Source organism: Berghia stephanieae, chromosome 1 (assembly GCF_034508935.2).
Source record: "Berghia stephanieae isolate SIO BIC M18660-M18661 chromosome 1, UCSD_Bste_1.3, whole genome shotgun sequence".
Classification (NCBI taxonomy): Eukaryota; Metazoa; Mollusca; class Gastropoda; order Nudibranchia; family Aeolidiidae; genus Berghia; species Berghia stephanieae.
In genome coordinates this window covers 113321634-113331487 of record NC_088360.1, presented here as the reverse complement: position 1 = coordinate 113331487, position 9854 = coordinate 113321634, and the positions used below count along the sequence as shown (strand labels likewise).

At 34.5% G+C, this 9854-nt stretch overlaps 1 protein-coding gene across 1 annotated transcript in view; it reads left to right on the top strand.

The window, feature by feature from the left end:
* The first annotated feature begins 5966 nt into the window (after positions 1-5966).
* LOC144965238 (uncharacterized) overlaps positions 5967-9854 on the top strand; it is a 10470-nt gene continuing 6582 nt past the window's right edge. Inside the window, exon 1 of the mRNA XM_078900364.1 lies at positions 5967-6102. The gene's annotated coding sequence lies outside the window, so the exon portion shown is untranslated. The remainder of the gene's footprint in view (positions 6103-9854) is intronic.

Here is a 9854-nt window from a genome sequence, read left to right as displayed (position 1 = left end):
TTTAAAAATATTACTTTGGTCATTCAAATATTATGTTTGAGATTTACTTACTTTTTAAAAAAAGATTTACTGTCTTTTTTATTTCGTTGTCAACTAAGTCTTCCGTATGGCCAAGCTTTTGGACTGGGAACTCATTAAAGTATTATTTATTTATTTATTTATTTATTTATTTATTTATTTATTTATTTATTTATTTATTTCTTTATTTATTTATTGACGCTTACAGTTAATCATCAGTTTTATGATCAGGTAGTATTTGATTTTGATTTTTTTTCCCCTGCAAATAAACATAAACGCAAAAGTTATCTCCATGTGAGATTTTACTTGCCCAAAGTTCAATGCCTGTTGTTGTTTTTTTTTTTTATTCAATAACTGATTAAATGAGTAATTTTCAAATTCCTCTGCACGACAGACCTGAAAATTGTTTGGGTTTTTTTTTTTTTTTTTTTTTTTTTTGTTTGTTTTTTTTTTGGGGGGGGGGGGTTGGTCATTTTTGGTCTTTGTATGTTTGCTTTTTTTTTCGTTAGCTATTTTTCCGGGCTGAATTCTTTTCATTAGAATAAAAAAAGAGAATCGAATTCAGTTATCAAGCAAACGTTGATAGAGCAAGGGGGACAACTGGTTAACATTCTATCATAAATTGTGTTACTTCTCTTGATGTATTGTGACCTTTCGATACCTCCATAGTTTTGTTTTGATTATAATGATGATGATGATGAGGAGGAGGAGGAGGAGGATGATGATGATGATGATGATGATGATGATGATGATGATGATGATAATAATAATAATATAATTATGACGACGGCAAAGACGACGACGACGATGGTGATGATGATGATGATGATGATGATGATGATGATGATGATGATGATGATGATGATGATGATGGTGATGATGATGATGATGATGATGATGATGATGATGATGATGATGATGATGATGATGATGATGGTGAAGAAGAAGAGAGAAGAAGAAGAAGAAAGAAGAAGAAGAAGAAGAAGAAGAAGAAGAAGAGAGAAGAAGAAGAAGAAGAAGAAGAAGACATCCTATAGGATGTGTGATTTAATTCTATTTGTACAACAATTACATTCGTGTCACCCTGCATTCGTCACTACATAAAGCTAACCTAATAATTATTTATGGTGCGTTTATTTGCATAGTTAAATGCGGTCGACCCTAAGTCTCCCCTTAAACATTACAGTGTATGTTGTGGTTGATACAACTTGATAATATTCTGGTAGAAAATAGAACGAAGAAGCAATATTTTGTATGCTGCTTTGGCAAAACCCGTTGGATCCTCACGAGCTAGTTTTGAGATAATAGAGAATAAAAGTAAAAAATCGTCATCCACATGATTTTCGATTTTTCACTTCATCGTTTTTATTATCAGTCTAACTTTAAATTTAAAGCGAATTGATATGCAAAATATCTTCGAAATAGACCTTAAATCTGTCTGTAAGGTAGATGCTTTCAATTCAGCGCTGAGAATCGAAATTGTTACCAACCCTCCAACAGATCACATGTCACACTTTTTGTCATTGTTTGCTCATTTGGAATGCAAGTCAGTGGGTATGAGTAAAATATACTATTGAGTCAGTGAAACGACAGTGCATAATATGTATAACCAACACAAGCAACGCGATAAGCAATAGTCTAACATCAATGAAATCATGCGACTATCACATTTTTCTTTCAATTTTATATCATAATTTACAATATAAGATATTTAATAGTCAATACAAATATCTGGAAAGGAAAATAAAATCACGAACGACATCATAACTAAAATGTATGAGAGAGCGATCGTCCAGCAAGGATGAAGCCGCACACGAACCTTCTCCTCATAGAACATCATGTCGGCAGACAAGAAGTGCAAAAAAAAAAAAAAAAAGAAAAGAAAAAAAAAAAAGGGGGGGGGGGTGGAAATTAAGTCAAAATCTTTTATTTATGAACAGAAGGGATTTTTTTTTGGGGGGGGGGGGGTATAAATGTGATGTGGAAGTGTTGTTGTGATGATAATGTAACTGTATTTTAAAGAATTTGAAATAAATAGATATGTATTGTCTTTAGAAGCGATTTTCTCCGTTTTTTTTAAATTTTTGACTCCCCTTCTTTCAAATGTGAATAACTTTTAACTCATTATAATTACAAAATTCAAACTGCATTTACTCCACAAATAGTGCCTCTATTCAAATATATATGACATGAGATTTGAATAATTTCGACATCCGGCGGGTTTAGCCAAATCAGCGCTTATATATATCTAAAATCCAAACATGTTTCGATTCCCTCCGAAAAAATAAAGGCATTTGGTCGACCTTGGCGCTCTGTCTTTCTTTTTTTATTATCTACAATACCAATCAGAATGTTTATTTAACGTTTAGTTCATTTTGACAGGTTTTCCTAGGAGAAAGTATTTATGAAAAGCACCCCGATCGATATTCCACAGAATATCCCTCAAAACGTAGTCCTACGTTTGCACACGCGATACCGCTCTCATACGGGTTTAAAATGGATATTTTGTTAACTATATACCTAAATAGACAGATAGTAAGGAAAATCAAGTAATTATCGATAAGATTGATTAGGAATACCGAAATGTAATCGAATTCTTGAGTTTAAAGTTCCGTGACAGTAAATGGGAATAAAAGGCAAAATAAATGCAAAGGTATCGTGACCGTCTCCAATGTTTTCAACACGGTCTTGATAATTCATAGGAGAGTCCGACCATCATAGATGTTCATTCCTACTCGATAATTAATATTTCACGATCCATGGTTTTCCTGTCCTCCATAAGTAAGTAGGGCCTCTTTGATCAAGTCCTGCCATCTCCAATAACTAGCCTACCTCTCTCTTTCCCTAACTACGCTGCCAATACGATTGAGATTTGCAGACTAAGCTATATTGGATTTAAAGAATTGCATATGTACATAAGATAGAAGCGTCCGGGAATGTTACAGTTAAACTCGTAAGACTATTAATATCTTGAGGCACTTAATTGCTTGCGGCTTTGTGGTTCTGTGGCATGACACTCAACTTCTGATCTCAAGATTCCTGTTCGAGTCTAGCTGTTGTGGCTCAAAATTAAATCCTTCGAAAAGGCTCTTAACTCACCTTTTTTTGCCATGCTTAGGTGTAAAATGAGTGCCTAATCGATAACAGAAAAAAAATGTTTCGTTTTACTTGTTGCTGTTGGCTTTGGATCCCTTATAACGCTTTTTGTCGATACTGTGTTATATAAAAGCTCATGGGTTGACTGATATATAGGTATTTAGTTATTGGCTCTGGAAAAGGGACACATATTAACCTGGAATCAGTGCGAGTTCCACCAGTTACTTGTTGCCATTTAAACTGAGTTAACAACCTGTATAAAGTCGGCTATTAACACTTTATATAGCTATGAAGACAGGATATTATATATCATGATAATATCCCCATACCAACATTTACATTCTGTCATAAGCCTCGTCAGTTGCCATCACACACGTTTGTAAATTACATGAATCAGACTCTGGCCAAAGACATAAAAGGGACAAGATGACATCAGAAATAAACTGTGGTGTAAGACGTATTATATTAAGAAAAGTAAAGCGATATTGGAAGGAACTTGTCACCTTACCAAATTATGTCAGTAACCATGATATTGCTCTGTTGACAGGGAATTCATCTCCAACTTGTGCCCAGCTATATTTTAATGTATTGTCGAATGGGTAGTTACAACAGCAAATAAAACAAAAACACACAAAAAGAGAATCACGTTAGAATATAATAATAGAAAGTCCGCCTCCCGCCGCCGATGGATCAGACCCCAATTTCCGGAGAGACAAGAGGATCGAGCAGACTGACATGTCTATCTAGATATGCCATCTACGATCAGATTTTTAACATAGCATTGGAATGAAGCTCTGTTTTTGCTTTCTGATTTCCTTCTTCAACGTGTGATAGCTTTGCCAGTCTTCTTTTGTATTAGTCTTTTTAGCTGTCGACCAGGCTTTTGGTGGAATGTTGTTGGGCATGTTTTTATTGGGATGTACATACATTTCTATCCTTGTATCCAGGTGATAGTATATAGAGTCCCACAGTCCTTCAGCATTGTCTGCTGTATTCTTTGTCATTATATGGTTACTGAAGATCTTCTCTTGGCACATTATGGCGTTTATGTCCGCTTTTCTTACAAATCGTTTCGTTGTGAGGGTGATTTGATATTATATTTGAATTAGTTTGTTGTCTCTGACGATAATGTCATGATTCACATAAGCCATGCTCGTGACAAGTTTATTATAAGACCTGGTCTGTGGGGAATATGATTGGGATATTGACTCCCCTTGTGGGCTTTACGTTTATTTGACTTAGATCTAGGCCAATATAGCAGGGTTTTTTCTCATGAAAGCACCGATTATTGAGTGAGAATAGTAATGGTAGCCAATCACTGTCTCAAGTGTCAGTCTATGTCTGGAAGATTAAGATCCTTTCCTATCCATGTGACTCCATTGGTGCCAATTGTATCAAAACATCTAGTTATTTAATTCATTTAATCCATTGTGTTGTTTGAGTTGCTTCTATTCAGTGAGCAAAGTGTAAGGTTTGTGTGTTTTTTAATACTTTTGCAGGAAAAAAAGCTTCGACATTTGTTTCAGGCATGATTTCATATGGATTAAGATATTTTTGCACAGCCAATATCACACCACCGCAGCATATGCACTTCAACCCCTCCATCATTAAAAGGCAATAAAATATATTATGAGATTTTCCTTGAATACATGAGTTTTTCCCTTTTTGTGCAGTTGACAGTTAACATACAAGAGTGAACTAATAATATTGTACCGATTAAGACACATGCCAGGTTATGACAGAATAGGAAAATAAAAAGCACCTAAACACCTGGATTGTGTCAGGAGTCTCTATACATTTTTATTATAAAGGGAGAAAATTTTCACTTGTATTATATCGGCTATAATTTGATGGCTGTTGCAAAATGGGAAATCATTTTTATTGCCGCCGTTCTAATTTTAAATCCTTCAGTTACGGGTCTTTATCTTCTGCAATCATGCGTTAACGACAGCCACGCAGCCACACAATTATTACCATATACAAATACGTGTGTGTGTGTGTGTGTGTGTGTGTGTGTGGGTGGGTGTGTGTGTGTGTGTGTATCAGATTCCGTAATATACTTTTTCTAAATCTAGATTTGTTTTTAGCTTTATTCTTTTAATGAGTTTCTTTAATTGGTGAGTTTGTTTAATCGCAACCCCGCTTTATATTTGGAGTTCTGTGAATAATACAACATTTCTACCCGACATACAAATCGAATCGTTATAATGGTTGTTATAGCAGTGGACCATGAAGCCGATAATTATCCTCATAGTCTAAACTCTATTTTATCGACTGGTTAAGGGGGTTTTGTTGTGAGGACTACATTGAATGAACAAATTGTCCATTGACTAGTACGATCAGATGCAATGAAGTGTAAGATCGATCCAAAATTTAAACATTGATTTATTTCATTTTTTTTGTTTGATTTGTATCATGACGAGGATATATTATTGTATATTGCAATTAAAATACTACGTGCATTGAATCTCATAGACATATAATGTTACATAGCGTTTTAAGAAATCATTCCAGTGTTCTGTTTTGATTTTTTGTTTTCGTTAAAATATATTTATTGACAGTTTAAATCTAATGCAGACACGGTCTGATTATGGTGCGATAATAAATTAGACATTTTATGATAAAATGTATGTTCATTACTTTTTTTTTACACGCCATAAAATTTTGTTGTTTTTTTTTAGTTGACTTTTATGAATTCTCATAAAATATAAAAAATAACATTTTCAAAATCCAAATTATAGGGTATAGATATGATTAAATAGCTACTTTGAGGGAAAGGGAGGGGGTATGCGTTATATGAACGAATGCCATCCATACCCTTTCATTAAAGACCCAGCTGCATGTGGGGAAACAGACATGTCCCTTGTCGCTCCATGGGACAGATAAGACGACTAGATTTTGTCAGAGTCGTATCTTTTCCACCCCCGTGACCGCCGTCATGTCAGAAGTATTAGCCCTCTCAAAGGAAGAAATACGACATTTATTATTGTAGCACTGTGTAACACCTTTATTATGGTAGTGATTGGGATAGCAATGAATTCGTGGACATAATCGGTGGTGATAAGTTGTACTAAATCTGACTTTAATTTTCAATATAAAGCTTAGTGTTCGTTTTTATTTCGTTGGAGTTTGCTGGTTTTTGGAATTTTAAAAAGTGTGCTCATATTTCTGTCTAAAGTATATCTCGGTATTCGTAACAATAGCAAAGTGGCAAATTAAGGAGCAGGCACTAGTGTACGATAAAAATCTGGAAATATATATGAAAGTGTGCCAGACAAAGCGGAGAGAATAATACTAAAAAGCATCCCAAAAATGTCAGCCTGTCTCGACAAGGGTTCAAACCTCAGACCTCCTGAATTTTAAATGTAATTTTCTGTCTACTTTGGCTGGCACTGTTTAGCACCTTTTCAGATTTTCACAAAGCCAAACATTAATGTATTGAAGGCTACAAACGCATTCAGACGCATACATTTTAGGCACTGCGCCAACAAAAAGCTTTTGTGGTACAAATTGCAATTGATTAAGAGAATTAGATAGGTAATCTTACAAATGAAAAACAAAATATCCATACATTCACATGCACATTTCATATCATCAAGCTATCCATCTTCACACCTATCTATCAATCAATCAATCTATCTACTTATCTATTTATAAAGAGCAATATCCACTAAACGCTAATCAACACTTAACATGTCGGACGAGACATGAGGCCTGTGAGGCGATTTTACATTTTTTCCGGACAGAGACAATGCTGTTAGCGGCCAGTACGATGTGAGTAAAGAGTCTTTTCCAAGGATTCAAATATGCGCCGCTCAGAGCGGGACTCGAACGTTATTTATCTGTCTATCCATCTGTCTATCTATCTATCTATCTATCTATCTATCTATCTATCTACCTATCTATCTGACTATCGACTTAGCTATTATCTTCCTATTTATCCATCTATCTATCTACTTATATATATATATATATATATATATATATATATATATATATATATATATATATATATATATATCTATTACGTAAGATAATGGTGTGCACGAATCTTTAGACTGCTCGACAAGGAAGGAGTTTTGCTTATTAAAATATTCTCACCTTTTAATCTATCTACAGTATTGTTTCAACAGTTTCCTTCACTATATCATCCGGGTCTAATGAAATGAAAATTACTTAGGAAATTTTACCTTCTTCATGTCCTCTCAGTTCTTACTTCTTATACTCTTCAGTATTATCAGGGCCTTTGTGGAGAGAGAGAGAGAGAGAGAGAGAGAGAGAGAGAGAGAGAGAGAGGAGAAGGAGGAGAGGAGGAGTCGACATTTTAAAAAGGTATAGTTGTACCATGATTTTGTCTGGTTCAGTAGATGAGGGAAGGAGGAGAGATTTCTCATTGACCAGCATTCAGCACACTTTGATCCTTGTTTCCTGTATGCGCATAATTTGATTGTAATCAAAGCAAAATATTTAGTCTTACTTATTACTATGTTTTTATGTGTGTATTTGTGTGTGTTTTGTTGTGCAGCATAGTGTTTGTGTGTGCGTGTGTGTGTGTGTGTGTGTGTGTGTGTGTGCATAAACAGAAGAATAGACCTCAAACTATTTAAAGACTTTTTAAATTCTCAAAGAATTCATATCCCCACCCCCACCCCCATCCTTTTTTCTCTGATGTTATCGAAAGTTGTTTATTTATCCTTTCACTGAGTGTTTCCATCAAATGGATGTAACAAATAGGCCTATCCTATCATTTTTCCGAAACTCGATTTTTGAATCAAATTAAAGCAGATTTTGAGGGACAAAATTGTCTTGAAATATTTAGGCTACACTAGAAGTAAATATACTTTTAAAAGATATGGATTGAGTAGCCTAAAATGATTAATCACGATAGCCATAGTGCAACAATTATTTCATTCTTCTATACCTCGGCCTACTTGAACAAATCAGGCTCCCCCACCCCTTTTGCTATCATTCACGTGTCTAAAGAATCAATAAATTGAGCTAGTGAGTCAGAAGGGGATATGAAAATATTTGAACAAGTGATATAGATAAATACCGTATGCATTGGGCCAATGACTGAATGCAAGCGATTTGTTTGTTATGGTCAGGAACATAACGGCCTGATCTCTTTATTAACTGGTTTGGTCATGGCTTGGGCATAATATGTACGATGGCCAGTAAATTAAGATCATTGATATATCTACGTAAGCCTAAAGCGGGATCTTTAAAACAGGAAGCCGTAATAATCTCGTGTCACAGAAAATTAAGAATGAGAGGGGGGGGCAGAGAGATATAGAGAAAGAGAGAGAGAGAGAGAGAGAGAGAGAGAGAGAGAGAGAGAGAGAGAGAGAGAGGAGTTGAAGGAGATTCACATTTCTTAATAAAGTTTCAACCAATTCTCTCTCTCTCTCTCTCTCTCTCTCTCTCTCTCTCTCTCTCTCTCTCTCTCTCTCTCTCTCTCTCTCCCTCTAATTATAAATAGCCTTTTGCCCATTTGTATGTGTTTTGAGACTCCTTTTATTGTCAGAATTAACGGGTAACATTATAAAAATAAATATTTCCTATTCATACTCGTACAATGTGCAATTTGTATTGGTAAAATCAAATAATGTGTCACTGGATTATAAATGGTGAATGTGACCGAGACTCTTCAGGTCTTCGGGTAATATTTTGCAAAAAAAAGTCATATTAGAAAATCACTGCAAAATGCACACAACTGTCATGAAACAAACTAACATCAATTTAACAAGTGTTGGCTATTTGAATCGCGTTAAATGCTCTGTTAATGTTTCTGTATCGTCAATATCGGTAATTTCTGGTGCATTTGATTCGCAAAAAGTTATATGGAAAATAAACTGATCACAATGGTAGTCTACTGTTAAAGGAAATCAAAAATGATATAGTATTGTCACCGTGCTCTCAGTTAATTCATATAGAGTATTAAAAGGCTTATGCTATAATCAGGTGGTGGGCTCGTCCTAGAAATGATAATTCTCAAGGTCTTATGAGTATTCCGATCAATTTTAATGCTGGTGTAAGCATCAATAAAATCGATTTCCAGACTTAATTAAATTAGTTTTTTTTTTCAGATTGTGTGACGCATAGGGCAAGTTGAAGCATTATATTGATTGACAGGTCAATCAGTGTCTTAAAAGAGTAAAAGAAACGATGGAAGAGAGAAGAATTTGAATCTTTTATCACTTTTGAATTTGCATTTCTGGCTCAACTATATCTATTACCTAATATTGAAAATATGAAAATGTGGGTGGGCCTGACAAAACAGAAAGAAAAACAGAAGATAAAGAAGTAATCCAAACAAACAAACAAAAATAAAGAAAAGAAAAATCAAGAAATAAGGGAAGAAAGAAAGACAAATAGAAAGCAATAGCCTTCCTTCATGTGGGATCAACTTTCAGATCACACGCATTCTTGACGGAGATATAGAAACAAGCATACCCGATTGATCGATTCATTCTTCTCAAAAAGTACACGTGTTTGATACGTTAAATTAAACATTTCTTCGCACTTATTTGGACAAATAATAGACTCTATAGGATCTATAAATAAGATAGAAAAGAGAAAACTACCTGGTAACCAAAGTGTTTCAATTGTAGACGTTTGACCTGTTATCAGGAAGTCTGAGAATCGATCAGTAGTCAAGGAGGGCTGATTTAAATTATTTCTTTTTATTCTATTTATTTTTTTCTCTACATATATATCTATTTATTTATTATCTCTTTCCT